Source organism: Eretmochelys imbricata, chromosome 2 (genome assembly GCF_965152235.1).
Source record: "Eretmochelys imbricata isolate rEreImb1 chromosome 2, rEreImb1.hap1, whole genome shotgun sequence".
NCBI classification, from domain to species: Eukaryota; Metazoa; Chordata; order Testudines; family Cheloniidae; genus Eretmochelys; species Eretmochelys imbricata.
In genome coordinates, this window is record NC_135573.1 from 47,655,344 (window position 1) to 47,681,155 (window position 25,812).

A 25,812-nucleotide genomic window follows, 5' to 3' on the forward strand; every position below is an offset into this window, starting at 1 on the left:
GCATGGAACTTAAACTACTCTCTCACCTTTTGTGAGGATCCCTCCAAAATAAGACTGAGACCTGTTGAAGAGCAATATGGGGAAGCTTGTACTGACACAGAGAGTTGATCTGGCACTGTTCAATTAACTAAATTGACAGCATACGACAAGGAGGTGAAGGTGGAAGGGAGAAACAAAAACTAAGTGCTGCAAACCTCTGATATGGTTCCAAGCCAGTTCAGTAAAGTCTCAAACACTTAGCTCTAACCAGTCCAAGTTATGTTTCCAAACGGTTCACACATCTGTAGATCCAATTACGTGCATATTGTTCTTTGTGGGATGAAATTTTGTTTTACTGCCATTGGAAACATAAAGGCTATTTCATCTGGGCTGTGTACAGCAACAATGATATCTGAAATCTAATGACCTAAAGTGTTTACTCAGAGGTGCCTCTTAGACTTACCCCTTTCCTGAAAGATACTAGCCTGAACTTGGAATTAACATGAAATAGCTAATTTAATGGTTTTTCTGTTAAAAAAATATGATTCTTGAGTAATTAATAAAGGCCCACTCTGGAGCCTTTTCTTGGATCTTCAAATCAACTCACTACAGGAGATCCTGGGATGCTTTGTCCAGAAAGTGAGAATAGAGGGAATAGAGAACTTGACAGAGTGTTACTTCCAAGGGACAGAAGCAGCATAGGAAATAGGAAAGCCAGCAGGACCCCAAGGGAGTGAGGCAATGGAGGGAGTTAGGAACCTCAGTAAATAAATAATTAATCCAATAAAATAAAAAGCCAGCTATATATAGCTCAAAAGGCCATTTGTTGAGGAAGAAATGTATTTAATATTCTGACACACAGGTAAGTTTGCTTTATTTTTCAACCTTTTGTGTTCACTTAATTCTTCTTTTGCTATAATATTTGGCCTAATAGCAAAACAGAAGTATAGAATTATTTCTAAGTAGCATTTTGGATCTGAGGAGGAATACCACTGGTGTTCACAATATCTTCACTGCTCAATAAAAAGCTTTAGTTCAAAATATTGGTTGGTGCATTTTTTAGTTTGCTTTTGAAATGAAATCCTTTCTGTGAGAACGTGATTACAATAGGTTTGTATAAATTAGACAAAGGATAAAATCCATTGCAAAATTTAGACATCCCCTCTGCAAGTTCCAGAAAATCCTTATGTCCAAACCCAGATAAACTAGTGCAGACTCTGATCCGAAAGATCAATACAATTTCAGGTGCCCAGTAATGAGTAAATAGACAGCTATGATGCTGTTTCAGGCTGGAAAAAATCCTATCGCCCAGAAATCCAGAGCAAACAGAACCTGGAAAAATAAGCATCAGCTTTTTCTGAACAGCAGACAAGGGCAACAGGAGAGACTGGGATTGGCCTACTACAACACTGAGCTGTCAGAGAGAAGGGGAGCCAGAACAGCTGAAGGGTAATGGAATCAGGCAATGGGGAGAAATGGCTGAGCTGAGCAACAGAACTGAGCTGTCAGGCAGAGGGGAAGGGAAAGGGCCTAGCTAATGCTAGACATTCAAGTTGTGTTTTGGGAGAACTGCGTGGCACGGAGATAAAAAGCAGCACTGACCAGCTCAACCTCACTTTGGCTATGTTGCCTGTTAGTGCTTTGATCGGAGGTGTGCAGTGACTGAGGCATGGAGAGACCAGATCTGACCTTTGAGACTTTTCCAGAAAGGCAAGCAACAGTATTTTTCCCCCAGGCAAGCCAAGGCTGACTGTGCAGCAACTTTTAAAGCTTAGCAAGCTTAGCAGCAGCAAATGATCTGGAACATTTTTGATTAAAGGAGGAAGTGTAAGGCTTGCAAGTCAGAAATCTGGACCCTGTCCTCCAACTCTATAGGTGCCAAGTGCCCTAAACACAGTGGCTCTGGCATAATGCCACTATACAGTCAGGGAATAGGCTGCAGCACAGCTTTCTGTGTCCTTTGTATCTGAAGAGCCCTGCTTTGTCCCATGGCACTGCCTCCATGGAAACATGGGGCAGAGTTTTAAGAGATCTCGTCTCCCACTTTTTGCCCCTGAATGAAGTAGCTAGATCTTCCAAAGTGCTCGGCGCCTCCCACTGCTTTCAGTGAGGACTTCTGAAAATCTGGTTAGTTATTAAGGTGCTTAAATGGGAATTCTTCAGAACTGAGCTCTTTTGCAAGTCTGGCCCAAAGCACACGCTTCACCTTAAAAAAAAAAAAATCCAGCAGATCCAAGCCAGTTCTAGTGCATTTAGAATAGTATTTACTTTATATATTTTCCATATTTAACTTCAGAAATACTTGATAAACAAATGATTAAATTATGCAGTATGTAACTGATAACAACTATTATTAACCGTTCAGGATAACTACCAAAATGGAATATTTAATTCAGTTCTCTGGCAATGAAACGAATATGATTTTATTATTGATGTTACAGTGGCTCCCAGTCAGGGCCCCATTGTACTAGATACCGTACAAACACACACAAAGGTATAGTTCCTGTCCTGAAGAGCTTCAGTCTAATCAGAGACAAAATGCAACAAGTAGATTTATTAAAAAATGAGATGGGGAAAGGAAGGACAAGGGTAACAGTGGTAGCAGCACATGATTACACAGACTAGGTATATGGCCACTTTCTATTTTATTCTCTTCTATATATGTTATTATATCACACTTACCGCTGTAGTACCTGAGAACTTTTACTCATGCATTATAGACTCATAGACTTTAAGACTCAGAGACTTTAAGGACAGAAGGGACCATTATGATCATCTAAGCAATGTGATTAACATCTGTCTCGTGGTTGGCCTCTCAAACCTCTTTGGAGGGGGAGAAGTTCATGCAGTGTAGTTTTTGTTTTGGAATTTGCAGACAGACACAGACATTGCTATATATTTTTGTTAGAGAAGGCAAGGTCAGAAAAATATGCCTTGCACTTAGAACAGAAAGTGGTGACATTTCTGATGGTCCTTAGTTCAATAAATATAACATTGTTATCCTCATGGGAGATCTAAATGCACAGGTTGGTGATGATAAACACTGGATGAACACATTATGGACAGACATGACATCCTAGGACAGACTGACAACAAGGAATGTTTTGTTGAACTGTGCAACCTGAGCAATCTTTACATTGGGTGTACACAACTTCCACACGAAGAAAGAAATTAAATGACATAATGATCAGATGATGGCTTCACTCAAAAACATATTGTCATTAGTAGGCACTGCAGAAGATCATTGTTTGATGCCTGGATGTACACAAGTGATGGTGTTGGAAGTGACCACCGTGTAGTTATTGGGATTAAAAAAAACTACAGCAGGTAATACTACACAAAGTAGAGGAAATGTATGACGTTAGATAGTTAGTAGATCTAGCACAGAGGGCTAATTTCAAGCTGCAGCTTACCAATAGATCTGAAAAGTTAAAGACACTGATGGAGGACATAAAAGAACAATGGCAGTTGTTCAAAGAAACAAGTGTGGATGTAGGTAGGACTACAGTGGGGGTGAGATGATCTAAGAAAGAAAAATGGCTCCAACCAAATACAGAGGCTTGTTGAAAAGAGAAAAGAATCACAGGAAATCCAACAAGAATGAGACTGGAGCAAAAGACCTATTCTACTACAAGTAGATGCAGACAAAGATGAGGAAGTTAAAAGATCAGACAAAAGAGCTAAGAAAGAATGGATGGAAAATAAAGCAAAAGAACCTGAGAAGGTGAACAGGAGTTGGGGATTGGTCCTGCTTTGAGCAGGGGGTTGGATTAGATGACCTCCTGAGGTCCTTTCCAACCCTGATATTCTATGAGATTCTAAACAGCTTTCTTCACATCACTGTGGTATTGGGAAGGTTCAGGATGGTACAATGTTAACCACAGAGAAAGGACAGAGAGCCCATTGGATGGAACATTCCCAGGTTATGCTCCATCAGCTAGAACCGCTAACACACTGAGAGATGTAAAGAAATAGCAGACTTACCAATATCACCAGAAGTAATCACTTTTGAGAAAGTAACTGAGGCCACAACCAACTGAAGAGCTGAAAAGCACCAGGCTATGATCAGACAGATGCTGAAGTGTTAAAAGCTGAAAAAGAAGTGATGGTGAATTACATGTGCAAATATTACCTCACCCACCTTGTCTTTCTAACATCCTGAGACCAACATGGCTACGACAACACTGTAAATAAATGTGCAAGTTGGAGAGAATGGTTTGGGGAAAGGAGACCTGTCCTAAAGATTGTAGAAGAGGTGTCATCTGTAAAACCCTAAAAACAGAGAGCAACTTATTTGTGATAGCTGGAGAGGGTTGACACTCCTATCTGTACTTAAAAAAGGGGTTTTCATTATCATTTTGAATGGGAATGAAAACTGCTGTTGATAAAGTACTCAGGGTGGAACAGGTTGGATTTTGATCTGATTGATCATATTCAGAACAGATTTCCACCTTGAGAAGACTTTTTGGCAAAGGCTTAGAATACCAGCAGAAGGTGGTTTTTAATGTCCTTGATTTTATGAAAGCATTTAATAGGGTCCACAGAAAAACCCTCTGGAAGATCCTGAGACATTTATGGACATTTGTGTTAATTTGATAAAAGCTTTCAGTGATGAGTCTGCATGCAGTGTCAGGAGAGAGAGCAGACATGCAGTGTCAGGACAGATTGCAGACACGGAATAGGATAAGATGATTACTGGTGTAAGGCAGCATTGTGTAATATTCCCACTTCTCTTCTGCACTGTAATGTGATGAGAACAATGATGGTTGCTGCTAAGGACAGTGATACTGCTTAGATAAGAGATAATCTGTGAGATTTAGACTTTGCAGATCATATGGTCATATTTGATACCAATTTGGATGTAATGAAAATACTATTTATTTGTATAAAGCAGAAGCTGCTAAAGAGGGACTTCAGATCAGTATGCAGAAGACCAAGACCATGGAGACAGGAGAGAAAGCTCTCAACACTGGCTGATGCGTGATTGACGGAGAAGAGTATGCAAGAGGTGATGACTTTATCCATCTTGGAAGTACAATTTTTGCTAATGGCCAGCTCACTAAAGAAATGAAGCAAGAATTGGTAGAGCCAGTGGATCGGTCTCCCATTTGTCAAACATCTGGAAGAGTAAGAAAATACAGCTACACACCAAAATGACAGGTTTCAGAGTAACAGCCGTGTTAGTCTGTATACGCAAAAAGAAAAGGAGTACTTGTGGCACCTTAGAGACTAACCAATTTATTTGAGCATGAGCTTTCGTGAGCTACAGCTCACTTCATCGGATGCATACTGTGGAAACTGCAGAAGACATTATATACACAGAGACCATGAAACAATACCTCCTCCCACCCCACTCTCCTGCTGGTAATAGCTTATCTAAAGTGATCACTCTCCTTACAATGTGTATGATAATCAAGTTGGGCCATTTCCAGCACAAATCCAGGTTTTCTCACCCTCCGCCCCCGCACACACAAACTCACTCTCCTGCTGGTAATAGTCCATCCAAAGTGACCACTCTCCCTACAATGTGCATGATAATCAAGGTGGGCCATTTCCAGCACAAATCCAGGTTTTCTCGCCCCCCCCCACCCCCATACACACACAAACTCACTCTATTGCCAGCAGGAGAGTGAGTTTGTGTGTGGGGGGGTGAGAAAACCTGGATTTGTGCTGGAAATGGCCCACCTTGATTATCATGCACATTGTAGGGAGAGTGGTCACTTTGGATGGGCTATTACCAGCAGGAGAGTGAGTTTGTGTGTGTGGTTTTTGGAAGGGGGGGGGTGAGAAAACCTGGATTTGTGCTGGAAATGGCCCACCTTGATTATCATACACATTGTAAGGAGAGGTTTCAGAGTAACAGCCGTGTTAGTCTGTATTCACAAAAAGAAAAGGAGTACTTGTGGCACCTTAGAGACTAACCAATTTATTTGAGCATAAGCTTTCACGAAAGCTTATGCTCAAATAAATTGGTTAGTTTCTAAGGTGCCACAAGTACTCCTTTTCTTATTGTAAGGAGAGTGATCACTTTAGATAAGCTATTACCAGCAGGAGAGTGGGGTGGGAGGAGGTATTGTTTCATGGTCTCTGTGTATATAATGACAGGTTTCAGAGTAACAGCCGTGTTAGTCTGTATTCGCAAAAAGAAATGGAGTACTTGTGGCACCTTAGAGACTAACCAATTTATTTGAGCATGAGCTTTCGTGAGCTATAAGTGAGCTATAGCTCACGAAAGCTCATGCTCAAATAAATTGGTTAGTCTCTAAGGTGCCACAAGTACTCCATTTCTTTTTGTGTATATAATGTCTTCTGCAGTTTCCACAGTATGCATCCGATGAAGTGAGCTGTAGCTCACAAAAGCTTATGCTCAAATAAATTGGTTAGTCTCTAAGGTGCCACAAGTACTCCTTTTCTTTTTACCAAAATGATAGTGTACGACATTATTGTCCTTCCAATGTAACCCATTATGGAAATACACAACAGGAAGCTGAATGCATTCCACCAGCATTGTTTAAGAAGAATCTTGGGAATTCATTGGCGAGACTGTATAACCAATGTGGGTGTGTTGTGCCGCATGGGTCAGTAGACTGCGGATTCAATAATTAGACAGAAGCAGTTATGGTGGTTTGGCCATGTCGTCAGGCTATGCTGTGGCAGAAGCACAAGCTACTACTTAGATTGGATTCCAACTGGAGGGAAGAGAAGGCCCGGAGGACAAAGAATGACTATCACAGCATGTTCGAAAAGGATGCTGCCATCATGAAGACAACTTATGATGGCATAAAACATCTTGCTGTAGATAGACAGCAGTGGGGAAAAATGGGTTGTCTCATGTGTCACTAGGCACAGGAGATTGTAAATTTAAGTAAGTTTGTTCCTGTGAGAGTTCATTCCACAGTCTGGGCTGGCACATGATTATATCCATCCCTGTTTAGCATAGTCCTTAAATTGGAGTTTAAAGTAAAGTCAATGTGACTTACCACTAGCTTAAAATTAAGCACCTGCTTAATGGCTTTGCTGAACACGGATAGTTTCCTGAATTAGGATCTTAATTATTTTTATCAGTATAAGATTTAAGTAAACAAACATAAAACAGATATCAATCTTCACAGGTCATTTAATTAAATCAGCTGCCATAAAATAAATAGCAAAATAATCATTCAAAACAGATGTCAATTATTGGAAAACATGTTTTCCATTGGAAAAATTGTATGGTTTTTAAACAAACTATTTTCTAGTGTCTTGAGAAGCAAGAAGAAAAGATATTTATTCTAATTTAACTTTTGATTCATTTTTTTTTCTGATCAGATGCTTCTCTCAGTTAAACCAGTATAAATCTGGAGTAACTCTTGAATTCAATGGAGCTGCTCTGAACTTACACTTGTGAAGCTGAAAGCAGAACTTGGTTGGTAACCACAAAATAAATAAATTAAAGTAGACTTTAGTAAAATAAGACAGGTGTAAAGCCACCCACCAACACTAATATATTTACATAACTCTTAAAATTGGAAGAGCCTGAGGTTAAGGCACTCTAAATTGTAGGGAGAAAAGCATACAGTGTTAACTGAGCTTCATCTTCACACTCAAAGGCTTGCTGAGTAGCTCAAAGAGAAACAATTTAATGATACTTTTGGAGAAAGAGGATCTCAGCTGTGTTGAAGTGCTTTAAGCAGGGTCCAATATTTCTTTATAAGTATAATTGGTTCAGTTGAGGGGAGACTACCCATTAAGTTTAAGGGGCTCAATGGTGAATTTCTAGAGAACTTTTTGGACTTTCTTACAATGCAGTGCATTTGTTAAGATTCCCTGCAAATCAGAAGGCTTTCAATCAAGCATTCATAACCCATGTAGATTAATGGAGATTGTGATGATAATGAAATGAAAAGATATTTACAGGACTACATTCACTAATTTAATCTTGCATAACAACCATCTGATAAGCTTCAACTGTGAAGAGCTTTAAAATGTTAGTAGGGATAAAGCAATGCAGTATGAAAGCAATTTACTTGTTAGATTCATTTAAACAAAACAAACCTAGTATTTGTTTCTGTTTCTTAAATTTAAAGCTTTGAAATAATTTTTAAAACCTCCTGAGAGATTTTGTCTTCCAGTGCTTGGTACCAAGGTGGTTTACTGTATTGATAGAAATATCATTCATACACACATCATAATTCCCACAGATGCTCTCACAAGAAGTTGATTGCTCACAGGTCTAAGGTTTACTTCAAAAGATTCAATTCTGGCTTCTTCTGATATGCCTAATAGGAAGCCTTTAAATATTATTGTAGAGACAGCCTCAAATTCCCTCTAATCACTTCTTGGAACAATTTTTTGAACCCTTAGGTTTATACGATTTATTTTCCCTTTGTCCCCTCCCCTTTGTCCCCGTCCAAAGTATTGCTGTGAGAACCTTGGAGATTGCTAGAAAGAGAGCATTTGGGACTGTACTGTTAAGCACAACTCTGAAACATATAGCTAAAGAAAAATATTAAGAATGAAACTCACCTTCCCAAATCACAATGCTCCAGAAATAACTAACATTTGGAAATTACCAGTCACAGTCTAGAGATTTTCATTGTTTTCAATGAGAGCAGAATATGTCCATAATTCAAGAGATCTGAAATACTATGTTTCAGGGAGATTTATACTACTGATATGGGAATAGCTCCTGTTTGAACTCCTTCTGTGTTTTGTAAGGCTCCTTACATTTATATTATATTATCGTTCTCTTTTAAAACATCTTTTTAAGTGGAAAATATGATGGTAACAGGTTACAAACAATTAATGAAAGGAATCTACTCAATTACCAGGCAAGATTCATGTCTTATTAGCCATCTTTTTTCAAATGAAAGTGAATTTTTAGACTGTTTATCTTGGCTAATTTATATTACCATTTGATGCAATATTTACACCTATTTGATTGGCAGGGTGCCTAATTAATCACTGTTCTGCAATAACTGCCTGCAATGTATTTGATACACTACATTGGTGAGTGTTTTTCAGAACTATGAGGGGATGACTGCTGTGCTTGAAGTAACTAGAGCAGAAATTTAGTAAAAGTTCAATACAGAGCAGAGCAATTTAAAACTCGCTTGCACAGTAAGCTAAAAGAGCGTAAGCTCTCTTTGTTTGCAACTCAAACCGCTTGCTTTGAAGTGGATTCCTATCAAGGAAAGCCCTTGAGGCCTTGTCAACAGAAGAGATCAATTGTAGACTGGTAGATTATTCAAAGGTCATTTTGTAGGAAGGATTTTTCATCAGGATTCAGACTACCTTTTTTGAGCTACAATTTTTTTTTTTAACGTCAGATCTTTGAAAAACAATATTACTGTTTAATATTAATGTTGTGCTTTTCATTTGGGCTCTCAGTGAAGTGACTATACAAAAGTTGAGATGAGAGAAATATTTTTACAGCAAATACAGTATCTTAGACTCCTAAATATTGGAATACGCAGAAACCACTCTCTCTCCAGACCTCTATTGCACAATAGAAAACCTGCAAAACGTAGCTGAATGACCTTACTTTCTGCAAACGATGCCAAACGCTGTTCTTTGCGAGCTAAACCAAGCAACCAGTCCTTAGCAATACCACGTTACATAGAAATATAAAATCAGAAATGGTGAATAGACAATAACACTGACCAATTATTAGTAGGGCCCTACCAAATTCACGGCCATGAAAAACTCGTCATGGACCGTGAAATCTGGTCTCCTCCAGTGAAATTTGGTCTTGTGTGCTTTTTACCCTATATTATACAGATTTCATGGGGGAGACCAGCGTTTCTAAAATTGGAGGTCCTGACACAAAGGGACTTGGGGGGGGGTTAAGGTTATTTTAGGGGGGTCACAGTATTGCCACCCTTACTTCTGTGCTGCCTTCGGGGGGCGGGGTGGCTGGAGAGGAGCGGCTGTTGGACAGGTGCCCAGCTCTGAAGGCAACGCCCTGCCAGCAGCAGCACAGAAGTAAGGGTGGCAATACCATACCAGGCCCTCCTTACTTCTGCGCTGCTGCTGATGGTGGTACTCCCTTCAGAGCTGGGCTCCCGGCCAGCAGCCACCGCTCTTCAGCTGCCCCGCATCACTGCCGCCAGCAGCAGCAGCGCAGAAGTAAGGTAAGGGTAGCAGTACCGCAACCCTCCACCCCAATAACCTTTGACCCCCCACACACACACCTCCTTTTTGGGTCAGGACCCCTACAATTACAATTCAGATTTAAATAGCTAAAATCATGAAATTTACGATTTTTAAAATCCTACGACTGTGAAATTGACCAAAATGGACCATGAATTTGGTTGGGCCCTAATTATTAGAGATATGTTAATACTACTATAGTTGTGCCTTTGTAGAATTGCATCAGATTATGGGGCTGTGCAGCAGGTCAATTTTCTACTGAAAGAGAAATTTGTGACATTGAGTTTTTTCCTCCCTTTTTTAAAACGATTGATACAATTCACAAAATATACTTATGTCTTGTGTATCTTGACCAGAATTGGCAAATAGTAGCAAAACTGCACACAGCAAATTCCACTATGTAGCCCATAGAGCTAACTTAGCTTTTTGTGTTACTTAGCAGTAACACAAGGAACCTACGGGCTTCTGTCCTGTAAATTTCAGAGTAGCAGCCAGATTGACTGCTACTGTCAACAGATTGACAGAGCCAGAAGAGTACCCAGAAGTCACCTACTACAGGACAGGCCCAACAAAGAAAACAACAGAACACTACTAGCCGTCACCTTCAGCCCCCAACTAAAACCTCTCCAACGCATTATCAAGGATCTACAACCTATCCTGCAGGACGACCCATCACTCTCGCAGATCTTGGGAGACAGGCCAGTCCTTGCTTACAGACAGCCCCCCAACCTGAAGCAAATACTCACCAGCAACCACACACCATACAACAGAACCACTAACCCAGGAACTTATCCTTGCAACAAAGCCCATTGCCTACTGTGCCCACATATCTATTCAGGGGACACCATCATAGGGCCTAATCACATCAGCCATACCATCAGGGGCTCATTCATCTGCACATCTACCAATGTGATATATGCCATCATGTGCCAGCAATGCCCCTCTGCCATGTACATTGGTCAAACTGGACAGTCTCTACGTAAATGGACACAAATCAGATGTCAAGAATTATAACATTTATAAACCAGTCGGAGAACACTTCAATCTCTCTGGTCACTCGATTTCTGACCTAAAAGTGACTATTCTTCAACAAAAAAACTTCAAAAACAGACTCCAACGAGAGACTGCTGAATTGGAATTAATTTGCAAATTGGATACAATTAACTTAGGCTTGAATAGAGACTGGGAGTGGTTGAGTCATTATACAAAGTAAAACTATTTCCCCTTGTTCATTCCTCCACCCCACCCCACCCCGACCCTGTATGTGTGTATATAAATCTCCTCACTGTATTTTCCACTTTATGCATCCGATGAAGTGAGCTGTAGCTCACGAAAGCTTATGCTCAAATAAATTGGTTAGTCTCTAAGGTGCCACAAGTACTCCTTTTCTTTGTCCTGTAAGACATTCTCTTAAGCAAGTTAGCATAAGTAGAGCAGGCCTATCACCCTTAGCTTACATAAAATGGCCCATTCAGTTGCCCTAGATTTTGGGGAATTGGGAATAGCTTACTCAAGAGGAGAGTTGGTACATAACAATAACAGTCAACCGATACCGATACAGGGTTTGGATATTTTAGGATAGAATCGTTGTCGGAAATCTAACCACAAACTTGTTTGAGCAATGGCGGGGTATATGATAATGAGCTAACTGGTATTAATATGTTCACCTATAGTATAAGTGCATCCCAATGCTATGAGGGTGAGGAAATTAGATTTGGACATGGAAGGCTGGGCATCAGACTGAATATTCATGATACTGTCCAGGCCCTATAATAGGCCAAGCCACCATGTAGTGGGGTGGCGAACTTTCCATCATTGACCCTTCAGCTCTTCATCGTTATCTACCACTAACCTCTGGGCATTGGGAAACTTAGATCATTGAACTCATGTCAGGGACAGGGCTGGTCCTTTGTCTCTCACCACCAGGTCCCCGGAAAGGCTGTGCATATATAAGTATATGAGGATAGGCAGGGAATGACAAAGATATCCCTAATACTGGATTACTACTATTTGCTTACATGGTTTGGAGTTTTCTTGTCTTTATTACTTGTTTTACTAAACATAGCTAAGCCTTTGCTTTGTACTCCGTGTGATTGTCTTTGCCATACACCCCAAGGTTCCCTACAAGATATTGAACTTGTTATTGCCAGTTTTAATTCAATGGAGCCTGATTCTGAGATGAGAACCCTATTACCCCCAGCTCACTAAGTTAGTATCAATGTGCAATCAGTAACTGTCAGTAACCCCAGCTACTTTAAGACACCATTCTGTCCACTCCTGTAGCCAGTATGAAGATTCTTCTGTGACCCTTGTCTTCTTTCCTGCTCTCAGCATCTATCTGTTCCTGTGTGACCCTTTTAGTCTCACCTGGGAAACTCCTATCCCCAAATTCATGCAGTTGTCATTATTCTCTTAACTCAGCATGGGCTCGTTCAGGTGGGAGAGAGAATTTAACCCTCCTTCTGTTCAGCCATTTTGCAACATAAAGAAACTCTTCAGACAGGTTCAGCTATAACCAATGTTCAGTAGAGCAGGCATCTCTGCTGGTCTCCTTCCAGACAATGGAGAAAGATTAACTTACACAATATCTTTAATAACCGTTTGGTGCAGTTATTGTAGCCAAACCACTGGTCTCCTTTGGGCAAGGTTCTCTATGGTAAACACTGTAAGACTCCTATGGAGTGTTTCATAAAAAGTATTCATGTCAATAATTCACAATATATATTTCATTGCCACTTTTTCTACAAAACTATTTAGAAATTGCATTTGTGTTATGAAAGTGCAAGCAGAAAGAACATAAGAACGCAATAATGGCCATACTGGGTCAGACCAAAGGTCCATCTAGCCCAGTATCCTGTCTTCCAACCATGGTTGCCAGGTTCCCCAGAGGGAATGAACAGAACAGGTAATCATCAAGTGATCCATTCCCTTTCACTCATTCCTAGCTTCTGGCAAACAGAAGCTGGGGACACCATCCCTGCCCATTCTGGCTAATAGCCATTGATGGAACTATCCTACTTGAATTTATCTAGTTGAACCCTGTTATAGTCTTGGCCTTCACAACATCCTCTGGCAACGAGTTCCACAGGTTGACTGTGCATTGTGTGAAGAAATACTTCATTTTGTTTGTTTTAAACCTGCTGCCTATTCATTTCATTTGGTGACCCCTAATTCTTGTGTTATGAGAAGGAGTAAATAACACTTTATTTACTTTCTCCATACCAGTCATGATTTTACTGACCTCAATCATATCCCCCCCCCCTTAGCTGTCTCTTTTCCAAGCTGAAAAGTCCCAGTCCTATTAGTCTCTCCTCATATGGAAGCCATTCCATCCCCCTTATCATTTTTGTTGCCCTTTTCTGAACCTTTTCCAATTCCAATATATCTTTTTTGAGATGGGGTGACCACATCTGCTCACAGTATTCAAAATGTGGGCATACCATGGATTTATATAGTGGCAATATGATATCTTCTGTCTTATTATCTATCCATTTCTTAACGATTCCGAACATTCTGTTCGCTTTTTTGACTGCTGCTGCACATGGAGTGGATGTTTTCAGAGAACTATCCACAATCCACAAACTATCCACAATCCTAAAGTCTCTTCCAACCCTAATAGTCTATGATTCTGTGAATGACTCCAAGATCTTTCTTGAGTGGTAACAACTAATTTAGACCCCATTATTTTATATGTATAGTTGGGATTATGTTTTCCAATGTGCATTACTTTGCATTTATAAACATTGAATTTCATCTGCCATTTTGTTGCCCAGTCATCCAATTTTGAGAGATCCTTTGAGAGCAGATAGTAGTCATTCAGCAGTAAATCAATCACAACTGCATTGCATTTTTTTATTATTTTATGTGATATAACAGTCAAGATGTTCTCCTTTCATGAATTATTATTCTTAAACCTATATTTTTATATCAAATGCTAGTAAATGTCTTTTATTCATGGATTTTTGCAACAACACAGAATTGATTAGTTTTTAAGTCAAATTATTGAACTAAAATTAGTATAATTACAAAATACAGCTATTTTCTTGTTCTTGAGATTTGTTGATTGCTAGGGCAATTTCTGCAACCTTTCTCTGGACAAATTACCTCTCTTATCATGGAAAGTAATTACTTTACAAATGTGTATAGTAGTTACACTTTTAATCAACATTTTTTATCTACTAGGAGCGTGGGCTGGATTTGTACAATACATATTTATATGTGACTTATATATATATGACTTCCCCAAATTAATTCCTAGAGCAGATCTTTTTGAAAAACATCCAGTTTAACAGCACTGCATACTAGAGCTGGCTGGAGAATATAATGGTTATTCCATAGGAGCTGTGACATTTCAAAATTGGTTCTCATTCTAGGTCGGAACAAAAAGTAGAAAATTTGAAATTTCCCATGGAATGAAAAATTCCCCCCAAAAAAGTCAATTTGGAACCATCACAATATTCTGTTTTGACAATGTTGAATATTTTGTTTTGATAATGTCAATATATTTAGTTTCAGTAAGTGTGATGGGGTATCTACCCCACACAAGCCCTGGAAAGGGTTATGGTGGCCAGGTAGATCAATTAACTGCCTAGGCTGCACTGGAGGAAGAGCCAGGGACCAGGGTGTTAATTAAATGAGGCTCAGTGGAGCAGGAACAGGAAGGGCCTGTATAAAGCCTTGGAGTTGAGAGCAGAAGTGGGCTGCAGGGAAGTAGGCTGCAGTCACTCCCTGAGAGGAGGGAGATGTGCTCAGGACTTTAGAGGTAGTCCATGATTACTCCCTGAGAGGAGGGAATTAGAAGGCAGGCAAACTCAGAGAGAGAGGAAGCCAGGCAGGTAGGAAAGGCTCAGGGAGAAAGCAGCAAGGGAGGAAAGTGCAGGGCGTGGCTGCTGACTGGAGGGCCCCTGACTGGAACCTGGAGTAGAATGTGGACCTGGATTCCCCTACCAGCCCCTGGGGATGTGGCACCAACCAGGCAGAGGTCAGTGGAGTCCTGATTTGTTCTGGAAAGACTTTGTTACATGTCCCTCAGCCCCCATGCTCCCTGGAAGGGGGAACCATGGAGTGACCTGGCCGGAGGGCTGAGTCACAAAGAGGAGGCTATGGTTCCTAGAGCAAGAGGGGTCTGCAGGGCAAGATGATGGGAGACACCACCAGAGGAGGCTGCTACGCCTGACCAGAGCTTATCCCCAAGATGGCCAGGAGGAGTTGCCACTAGCAGTGAGTGAATCCTGTCACAGTAAGGTAAAGTTTCATTGTGACTATGTAAAAATATTGTATAGAATATATTTAATACAAATAAAACAATCAGAATGACAAAATAAAAACAAGTTTTCATAGGAAAAAGTAAATATTTCTCATTTTGATACTATCAAAAATTTCATTGAAATTGACATGTTCCTGCAAAACATTTTTATTTCAACAAAACTGCATTTTCCAACTGCTTATTGTTCTGTTGATATGTTTTTTGACCAGTCCGACTGATATAACTGCAGATTTTATGTAATCTATATGTAGAGAATGAGAAATTTATTTCATCATTGGTTCAATGGTTCACAGTTCAAATTTTACTGAATATCAAAATAGAGGGGGACTGGACAGCTCAAAAGAATTGTAAAAGGATCATTAAGAAATGTACTGCCTTCAAAAGAAAAGATTGGACAGTACACTAGTGAATAAGTTGAATGGGGTATATACATCTTACTACTCCATTACAAATGTCTACTGGCAATAGCTGTCCCTTCAATGCCAAAAAAGCAAACTGGCTACTTGTACATAGTCTTTCCTTTAAAGATTTACAGATGTGTGTTGGACATTACTGTAAAACACTATTCCCGTTGTGATCTGTTTATTCCTATGGTCAATTCTATAAAGAATAGGAATATTAATATTGCAACACTGGTTGCTTTTCTTATTCTAGTATGAAAACTAACCAACGGACAGTAACCTATGGCTACTGCAGTCTGAAATGGTAACGGAAAGGCTACCCCAGTGAAAAGAGAACACTGATTCTCTTTGTTAACAGACAAAAGAAATATATTCTGGTGAATGTTATTTAATTATTTCAATGGGAAAAATTATGGCTAAATACAAATAAATACAAATAAAAAGTTGATGGAAGGCTGAGTAAATTGTTTTCAGATTTCAGAGATGCTGTTAACATTTTCAATATTGGGGTACCGGGCATTGACCACTGTCGGAAGACAGGATACTGGGTTAGATGGCCTGACCTCGTATGGCTGTTCTTAAAGATTATTAGTTATGTTAACCCTGAATTGGTTAAAAACTTAAAGCAACATACCCTATAGCAGCTTTGAAAGTCTGTTGTGCATTCAATTGGAATCTGTATTTCCCAAGTCCTACTCCTCATGATCAGATTGTCAAAATAACAGATTCCTATTTTCTAAGCATTAATTATTCTTTTTTAAATTCAATTTAAGGCACCTTACTTTTCCATTAGAGGTAATGATTAGAATACTATTGCACTGAAGTTCATCTTTGAATGAAGAAAAGCTCCAGCACTGAACAGCACATATCACAATAACCTGCACTTCCTTACAAGGAGCGGTGAAATCCCTGGGAACCATAATGAAAGGCTCCTTCATACAGTACATTTTAAAACGATCCAGAGACTGAAGCTGGCACAGAATATAGCCACCTGCTTGGCAAGTACAGTATCTTACCATCAGCACATTCATCCTGTGCTCCAAGATTTAAGCTTCCTTTATGTATGTTTGCAGGTGATGCTTAAGATGTTGGCTTTGTCCTATAAAACTCTAAATAACTTAGGACCTATCTAACCAAGAGACTTCCTCTCTCCCTGTGCCATAAACATCGCAATTTAGATCAGCAGAAGAGCTTAAGTTGAAGCATGAGAAGGTGTTGATAGAATGAGGCTCTCTGTGAGGGCCGAACAGCTTCAGAATTCATCCCCCGTGGGTCTGAAATAGCCTGAATCCAATGACCATCAGGACAAAGTATATTTTTCTCCAAAGCATGTGAAAACTGGAAGAGGGGAAGAATTGTTAAAGGAGGAGGAGGATTTGAGCTTTGAGTTGCCTGGCTTGCTTGTAGCAGGTTATATTGATTTGTATGGCTACATTTTAGTTCTGTATTTTAAAGATATGTTTGGAACATCTACAGTGTCTGGATAGGAACTCAAATGTATATAAATCTGAATGAAACTATAATTAGAGTCATGCTGAAAACTGAAATCTCCTGGCTTTAAATAATTGTTAGAAGCTTTTTTCCCCCTCTGTGAGCTTTAGAGTAAAGACAGGGATAAGAGAGAAGATGTTAAAGAAGGAAGACTCAGAAGAAATAAGGTATTCATATATAAGTGTAGTTTCATGGTAATATGGATTACAAAGATGTTTAAATGAATTCCACAAGTGCTAAATTCAGTGTACCTTTTCATGGTCTATGATTTAACTCAATAATCATCTACATGAAGTAAACCTCCTGTTTATTAACACCAACATGCAGCAAAAGTTAAAAGTTATTAAACCAGTTTCTTTTAACTCTTTTTTACATGATGGAAATTTCAAGTGGGTTGCAATCAAAATAATGTCATCTTTATCAGTGTAATAAAGTCACAAAGCTGTTACCTCAGTTGAGTCAATATCTCCAAACAAACAGATATTAAAAAGTGAATAGAGGGGAAGACATGGGGGAAATATAGGTTCTCTTTTTATGGTTTAATGATAGATGGATGACTGACACCCATTAGACCTGTATCTTGAAATGGAAAATAAAGAAAAACAGAGGACAGACACAGAAAACAAAGCAAAACAAATAGAAATCCCCCCTTCTGAATTGTTTTGGGTTTTATTCTTCTCTGTCAATGGAAAACAACCCAGGATGTAATGAGAGCCTTTCTAGAATTTACCAGTAATGTTTGAGTTAAAAACAGTTTTACATAGGTTCATAGATTTAAAGGCCAAAAAGGGACTACTATCTAGTCTGACCTGCATAACACAAGTCAGAGAATTTCACCAAGCAACTCCTGCATCAAGCAACTTGTGGCTGAACAACATGTATTTTAGAAAGAAAGCAGAAAGAGAGAGAGAGTCACCTTGAAATAGTCTCAGAACATGTCAGAGCCCCGTTCCTGAAACAAACATGCTCAGTATTTTTTCTTGATATAACTGTAGCTGAAGCATAACAGGCTCTTTTGTAAGTAAGCTCCAGGTTAACAATTGCTTATTCTATTGGTCTAAAACCTGTTATACTCTCTCTCTCTCTCTCTCTCATAGTTAGATCAGGCTTCCATTGTCATGACAGTAAATTAAAAGGAGTAGTTTTAACTTAATTGCATTGCTGTCATCCCATAGTATATTCAAAAGTATATTACAAGCAATAGCTGCCATACTCTCATGGGTTGTGTCAAGGTTCCTTCCCCACTCTGAACTCTAGGGTACAGATGTGTGGACCTGCATGAAAACCTCCTAAGCTTACTGTTACCAGCTTAGGTTAAAACTTCCCCAAGGTACAAATTAATTTTACCCTTTGCCCTTGGAATTTCCACTGCCACCACCAAACTTTAACTGGGTTTACTGGGAAACATAGTTTGGACACGCCCTTCCCCCCAAAAATCCTCCCAACCCTTGCACCCCACTTCCTGGGGAAGGTTTGGTAAAAATCCTCACCAATTTGCATAGGTGACCACAGACCCAAACCCTTGGATCTTAGAACAATGAAAAAGCATTCAGTTTCTTACAAGAAGACTTTTAATAGAAGTAAAGGAATCACCTCTGTAAAATAAGGATGGTAGATACCTTACAGGGGAATTAGATTCAAAACATAGAGAATCCCTCTAGGCAAAACCTTAAGTTACAAAAAAGACACACAGACAGGAATAGTCATTCTATTCAGCACAGTTCTTTTCTCAGCCATTTAAAGAAATCATAATCTAACACATACCTAGCTAGATTACTTACTAAAAGTTCTAAGACTCCATTCCTGTTCTGTCCCCGGCAAAAGCAGCATACAGACAGACCCAGACCCTTTATTTTTTTCCCTCCTCCCAGCTTTTGAAAGTGTCTTGTCTCCTCATTGGTCATTTTGGTCAGGTGCCAGCAAGGTTACCTTTAGCTTCTTAACCCTTTACAAGTGAGAGGATTTTTCCTCTGGCCAGGAGGGATTTTAAAGGGGTTTACCCTTCCCTTTATATTTATGACAGGTTGCTTACTAAATCTTTCAGATCTCTTTTTCCTCTGTCCTTTAAAAATGGATTAATATCTGTGTATTGGAAATATCTAGAAATGATGTATCCTAAGCCGTGACATCAGTGTAAGTGAACACTTCCCTGGCATAAGGGTCTCCTACTGCTCAACAAATGGAAAGGCATCTGTCAAAAATAGGTGAGAGGTTTTTCGCAGGAGTGGGTGGGTGAGATTCTGTGGCCTGCGTTGTGCAGGGGGTCAGACTAGAGGATCATAATAGTCCCTTCTGACCTTAGTATCTATGAAAAAAAAATGTTGATGTGAAGCTGAAACACTGATCCTGTGATACTGTTTCATTACAATGACTATTTATATTGTATTAAATGATTGACACTGCTATAATTAATTTTATCTGATAGAGGGTGGTGCAATAGAATGTCAGTGTATCACTGTAGCATATTGACTAGCTGTTCTCTGATTGGTTTAGGGAGCAGATTAATTAGATGCTTCAGGCTATCAAAAAGTAGCTTATCATTAGAACTCATTTGGCAGCCAGGAAGCTAATATTAATACAATTGAATACTAATAAGATTTCTAACATGCCTCAGGGGATTAACTTGCTACTGGCCAGAGTTAAATAGGAAAACCTCTCTTTTCTAGACCCAGTAAGTTGAATGTATATGGACAAATAAAGAAGCCCTGTCTGGATCTCTACAGTGAATAATAGTTCAAACAGTATATGTTGTGCCCCTGACAGTATCAGATACCTGTCATAAATCGCTAATAATGACTATATTCTGAGCTCAAATGAGGGCTGACAATCTACTGTAGGCCCTGAATCTTGAGAGGTGCTGCTGACCTCACTGACCCCCTATAAGAGCCATTGAAGTTAATCACACAAATTCTTACTTATTTTTACTCAACTTTAGTCAATCAAACTACCATTGATTTGTGTACAAAAATGAGTAATAAAATTCCAGGATTTGGTACTGAAAGTGTTTGTTCATCACTACCATTTCCAGTATCTCCTCTGCTTCAGTTCTTCATCTGTGCTGTTTGCATTTTCTCTCTCTAGCTTTGATGTATTTGGTAATGTAACATATATATTTTATATATAGTTAATTACAGAATTATTTATGATTGATGCTTGAATTAGTTGGCAAATATTTCTCTCTCATAAAAAATAAAATTAAAAAGAAAACCATTTATCCATGAAGGGCCTGATTCTGTTAGTTCTTACTTTGACAAAGCTCCCAATGATTTCAGTGCAACTATGCAGATCCAGTGGTCCCAGCAGAGCCAGTGGTGAAATGCTGCAACTGGTTGGGGTATCTGAGTATGGATTGTGTTCCTCAAACCTCTATGTATTTCATTTGCATAAAGAAATATTATAGTATGGTTTCATATGGGTGAAGAAATTTCACCCTACATTTCACTAGTTTGAAAATTGTTACAGATTAATGATTTACAACATAAATATAAAATAGCTGCAATTTATTGATCAAATTTAGAGTCTGACTTTCCCGTACCACATGCTGATTAAGAACATGAGAGGAAGGCTGTAAAACTAAGCTGGCTTTTTATTAACAGAACTATTTACAGATGTGCTGCAACTACAGTTTAGATTCCAGCCAGGGACACACAGGCTGGCTTCCTGTTGTCTCCTCCAAACTCTTCCTTCCTGCAACCTATGTTCCTCCTTCCAGGTTCCATGCAGGTCACTACATACACTATTGCTATAATTATGCATAACAGTGGTGATGGTAAGAAACGCAGCAATAAATAGCCAAATCTCAGAGCAACCCAAGAACTGAACTCTGAACCAAAACTCACCAGAGGGCCAGTTCTTTCACCAGCATACCACACATATGATATGACATGCTCCTGGAGTATTGTCTGTTTTATTGCTTTCTGAAATAACATCACCCACTTGTGGAAAATCTGAAGCTTGTCTCTCTTACCAACAGAAGTTGTTACAATAAAAGATATTACCTTACCCACCTTGTCTCTCTAACATCCAGGGACTAAAATGGCTTCAAGAACACTGCATATTTACTGAAGTGACAGTGCAAGGGAAGAAGTGGAAGGTACTAGCTGTTTCCAAAGAAAGACAGAGGCTAATGTTGCTGAAATGTATTTTGAATATATTGTTATCAGTTTGCTGCTGTTAACTACCAAATTTCACCAGAATCCTCTTCTGGGGAGCTAAAATGCACTCACAACTTAAACATTTATTTCAATATTTGCACAATCATCAGCTGTTTACTTCATAGTTTCTAGCTCACCAACTCAGTTATATACCAACCACTAAGTGGAGCATTAGCTCTCAAAGGTTTGTGGTTACTACTCACCAGGATGACAATTCAAAAGAGTGAAAACTTCTATATCCCAGTTCCAAATTCTTTGGACTCGTCAGGTGGCCTTGAATTACCTTTTGTAAAAAATGCAGTTACTTAATATGCATGTGTTTACACATTTTATATGTACTGATGTTGCTACTTCTTGTGTCCAAGAGTCAGCCATTGAACTACAACAGCCATATAAGTGATACACTGACCCCTTTTGTTTTCATAAATTAAATAAAAATTGTATTCACACAATGTCCTTATATCCAAAGCCTGCTTTTAAGGGATTATATGCCATAACATGAAGCAGCTATTCAATTTATGCTGTTGACCTCCTGACTAAGGTCTACCTATTAACCTATCAACAAGCCTCATAAAAGTTGATTGTATATTTTACTGAGGATAAGGCTTGAGCAGTCACAAAATCTATTAGGTTTTTGTTTTATCAATATGACATTTACTGGCAAAACAATTCGACAAATTACTTTTGGGTGACATTTGGAGGTTAAGGCTGTTCAAGAAATAAAGGGAAGATATTTTCCCTCATGTAACCAGGCATCTTGTGATTAACCAGTCGGTATGCAGACACCAACTCATTTTATTGTTGTGTAGTCTTCTCTTTTAAATCATTCTTTTTGTAACAGCATTTTTCTCCCTGAACAAATTCTTTCCTAGTGGCTTGTTCAGCCTGATTAGCTTCAGAACCATTGCCCATGAATGTTTAATAAATACCTGACAGACAAAAAAAATAAGCTCCACCCATTTCCCCAGCCAAGAGGTCAAACAACCTCTATATGCACTTCTGCCACAGTGCTGTATTCTGTGAACTAACTTAAACGGGGTGTTGAAACACAAGGGGAATATCACTAATAAACATCTCTACTAAGGAACCATATTGATCACTAACCTCAAAGTCTCTGGGAACCTAATACAGTATAATACATGAAATAGATTGTGACCTCTCCTGCATGCCTTACAGCGAAGTCAGGAGTGTAAAGTACATCTGTATTCCAGAGAGAGTAAGGGGAGAGCCGTCATCATGAGGCCAGTACTTCCATCACCCCAAAGCATGTGATTGGGTGTGAAAGGGCAGAAGATGGGGGAACATTGGCTCCATTTTCATCTCTCGAACTTGCTGACCAGCACAGCTGTGACGTACACCACACCAAGTGCAGTGTTGGCCCCACCAGAGCAGGAGGAAACCAGGAAGGAAACTGTGAGGCAGCACATACTGCTCCACACATGGGGCTTGTGGAGAAGCTTCAATGGATCCCATAAGAAATACTGCAAACTAAAAGGTTGTCGTGTGATGGGATAACCTTGGAGAGGGAGCAGGGAAGAATAACTTCAGTTCCCGCACCCAAGAAATATCCTCACTTCACACAGCTGAAAAGGAAATAAAATATCTTTAGTTCCATCCAAAAGGAGTTTATAGATGTACTCTAGTATAACCCTCAAGCATCACTAGAGAAGACCCCACTTCCTCTTCAGATTATATTGTGGGAAGACAATATCTTAACTCTGCTAATCACAGATGCCATGATGGTTGTCATTAGGGCAGCAGGTGTTTGAGCATTTGTATCCGAGGACTGGACTATTTCCCATTGCCTAGCAACTTAAGTCTCCCTTAGGCTTCCCAGTGTAACTTTTTTAATCAGTGGGAAGATCTAGGAATTAGAACTTGGCCAGACATATATTAAGTCATTCATTTAAAATTATTTTGTGTGTTCTGGGAAAGTTTCAAGTACCCTAGAACTTATTTAAGTTTTTACAGTATGGAATTTCCTCAGAGAAGAAATTAGTTTGAGAACTTCTGAAAACATAATTCCCTCCAGCTTGCAATATCCAAAGTGCCTTTCATAACACTGTCCTTTCTGTTTTCCTTCTACTCTCTGGCCTTTCCGTCAGGGTATCTTTTGTCAGCAGTTCCTTTGCTTCTCACCATTTTTCCATGATGGTTCCACAGGACTCTGTTTTGGCCCCTTCCTTTTCTCTCTTAACATCTTCTGTCTTGGTGGCATGATCCACCCACAGTAGCTTCAGCTACGTCTTCACTCTTGACATACCCTATCTCATAGGTCAGCCTGTCTCTTATATCTCTTCCATGATGTCTTGTCATCAGCTTCAAATTAACATGCCAAAAATAAAACTCATTGGATCTAATTCTGCTCTCACCATCAAAGTTTCACTCATGTAACTTCACCAACTTCAGCATAGTTACCCCAAGGCACACCAGTGAAAGAAGAATCAAGCATCTTGTTTTCGTTCTGAAATCGTCTGTCTGTCTCGAACACTTCATCATTCTTCTTGTCACTCAAGCCCATAATCTAGGTTGGGTGATAGAGGGCAGCTACTCCTTACTCCCTGCATCCAGGTCACATCCATATCTTGGTGCTGCTTCCTCCATATTATCTCAGAGGGTCAACATTTTCTCCCTATCCTGACTGCTAACATTTCTGTCCAAGCCTTTATCTCTTATCTTGATTATTGTTAATACCTCCTGTCTGGCCACCTTGATACCTGCATCATGCCCCCCTCCCCCCACACCACCACCACCACACACACCCCTCCATCCCTACAGTATGCAGCTACAAAGCACAGTTGCCAACTTTCGCGCGGTAAATAAGCACCCCGACTTTCAGAATAAGCCAAAAATCAAGCTAATCCCATTTCAAAACAAGGCCAAAACAAGCCAACCCCTAAGAACTCCAACACTCTATGTAACTAGATCTCCTGGGACATTCAGTCTGGGACTGTGGTGGGCCCACTGTGCACGCCTGACTTTCACCCCCTTTCCCCTGCTTGCCTCCCCCTTGTCCCTGCTTGCCGGGAGCGATAAAAAAAAACAAGACACAACAAGCAACAAGCTACAAGCCAAAAACTAACCAACAAGCAACTCACAAGCCAATTACGCCAAAAACAAGCCCAATTTCTGTGTTTTTTTCTGCGGTTTGGCATGTCTGCTGCAAAGGTTATGTCTACACAGCAGCTGGGAACGTGGGTAGACACACAGGCACTAGCTCCACTCGAGCTATCAACTAAAAAGAGCAGTGTGGCTCTGCCTCAGTCTAGCCACCCAAGTATGTACCCAGGGGGTCGCGTGGGTATGTAGCCTGAGCCACCATCCTGTTGCTGTGACCATACTGCTATTTTTAGCATACTGGCTTGAGCAGAAGTAGCACATTTGACTACCTGTGCTAGGAAGCACACTATCAGCTGCTGTGTAGACCACTGATCATGCTCCTTGCTTGGGGTTCCAACCCTTATCAGTCCCTCTCTTTGAATCCTTCCAATAGATTCCACTTCAAGTCCAAGCTCCTTTCTTGTCCTTGCAATCAAGGCCCTAATCTGTTATCACTCTACTCTGCCAGGGGTACAAGCCTCAACATACCATTTGTTTATAGATTAAACTAATATGCTCTAAATACACATAGATACTATGAACTAATTCAGGTTAATTTTCTAAGAGTTTTCCTCTGTGCTTCTGAAGCAAAAAAGGCAAATTCATGTGTATATATTAATATTCCAACAGTGAAAATGAATTGGTGATTTTTTAAACACATATTATGGACTTCTGCTTTTAAAATGATAGGACCTCTTTCCCCCAGAAATGCGGTTTCAGAATCTGAGTCATTTCAGCAGGTTTGTTTACCATAAAGTAATAATTCACTCAGATAAATTACCACCCTGACTTTCTTTTGTCATGAATATTAAAAAAGTACCACACTGCAGATCATGGTCCCCATTATGATCTCCAATTTGTGAGAATTAGTGGAATTACTGCAGTGTAAAACTTGAATGAGATGAAGCCCATTGGCTGGCTACTAAGAACTTGACTAGAAAGTAGAAGAGATATTTAGGCCAAGTCGATATCTTTCTGTAAGAATCATGATTTTAATATCAGTGCACAAAAGCTATGCCTTTGAAACTCAGTACTCCAGATTCTTAACAGACACTGCTTAGATGCGTATATCAACTTTAAGCACATTGTGAGAGCCTTTAACAAGTGATGTTGTTGGCTTTGAAGATTATAGAGTGAACTAGTCGTGAGACACTAGTCTGCTTTTATTCATCCTTTTGAGCAATTGTTAAATGGCTCTGCTAAACCAATTCACTTGGAGTACTAATCTACCTAATGCTTAACTAGCTTTTATCAAGGCAGCACATTTATAGATCTACCAGATACAGATGCC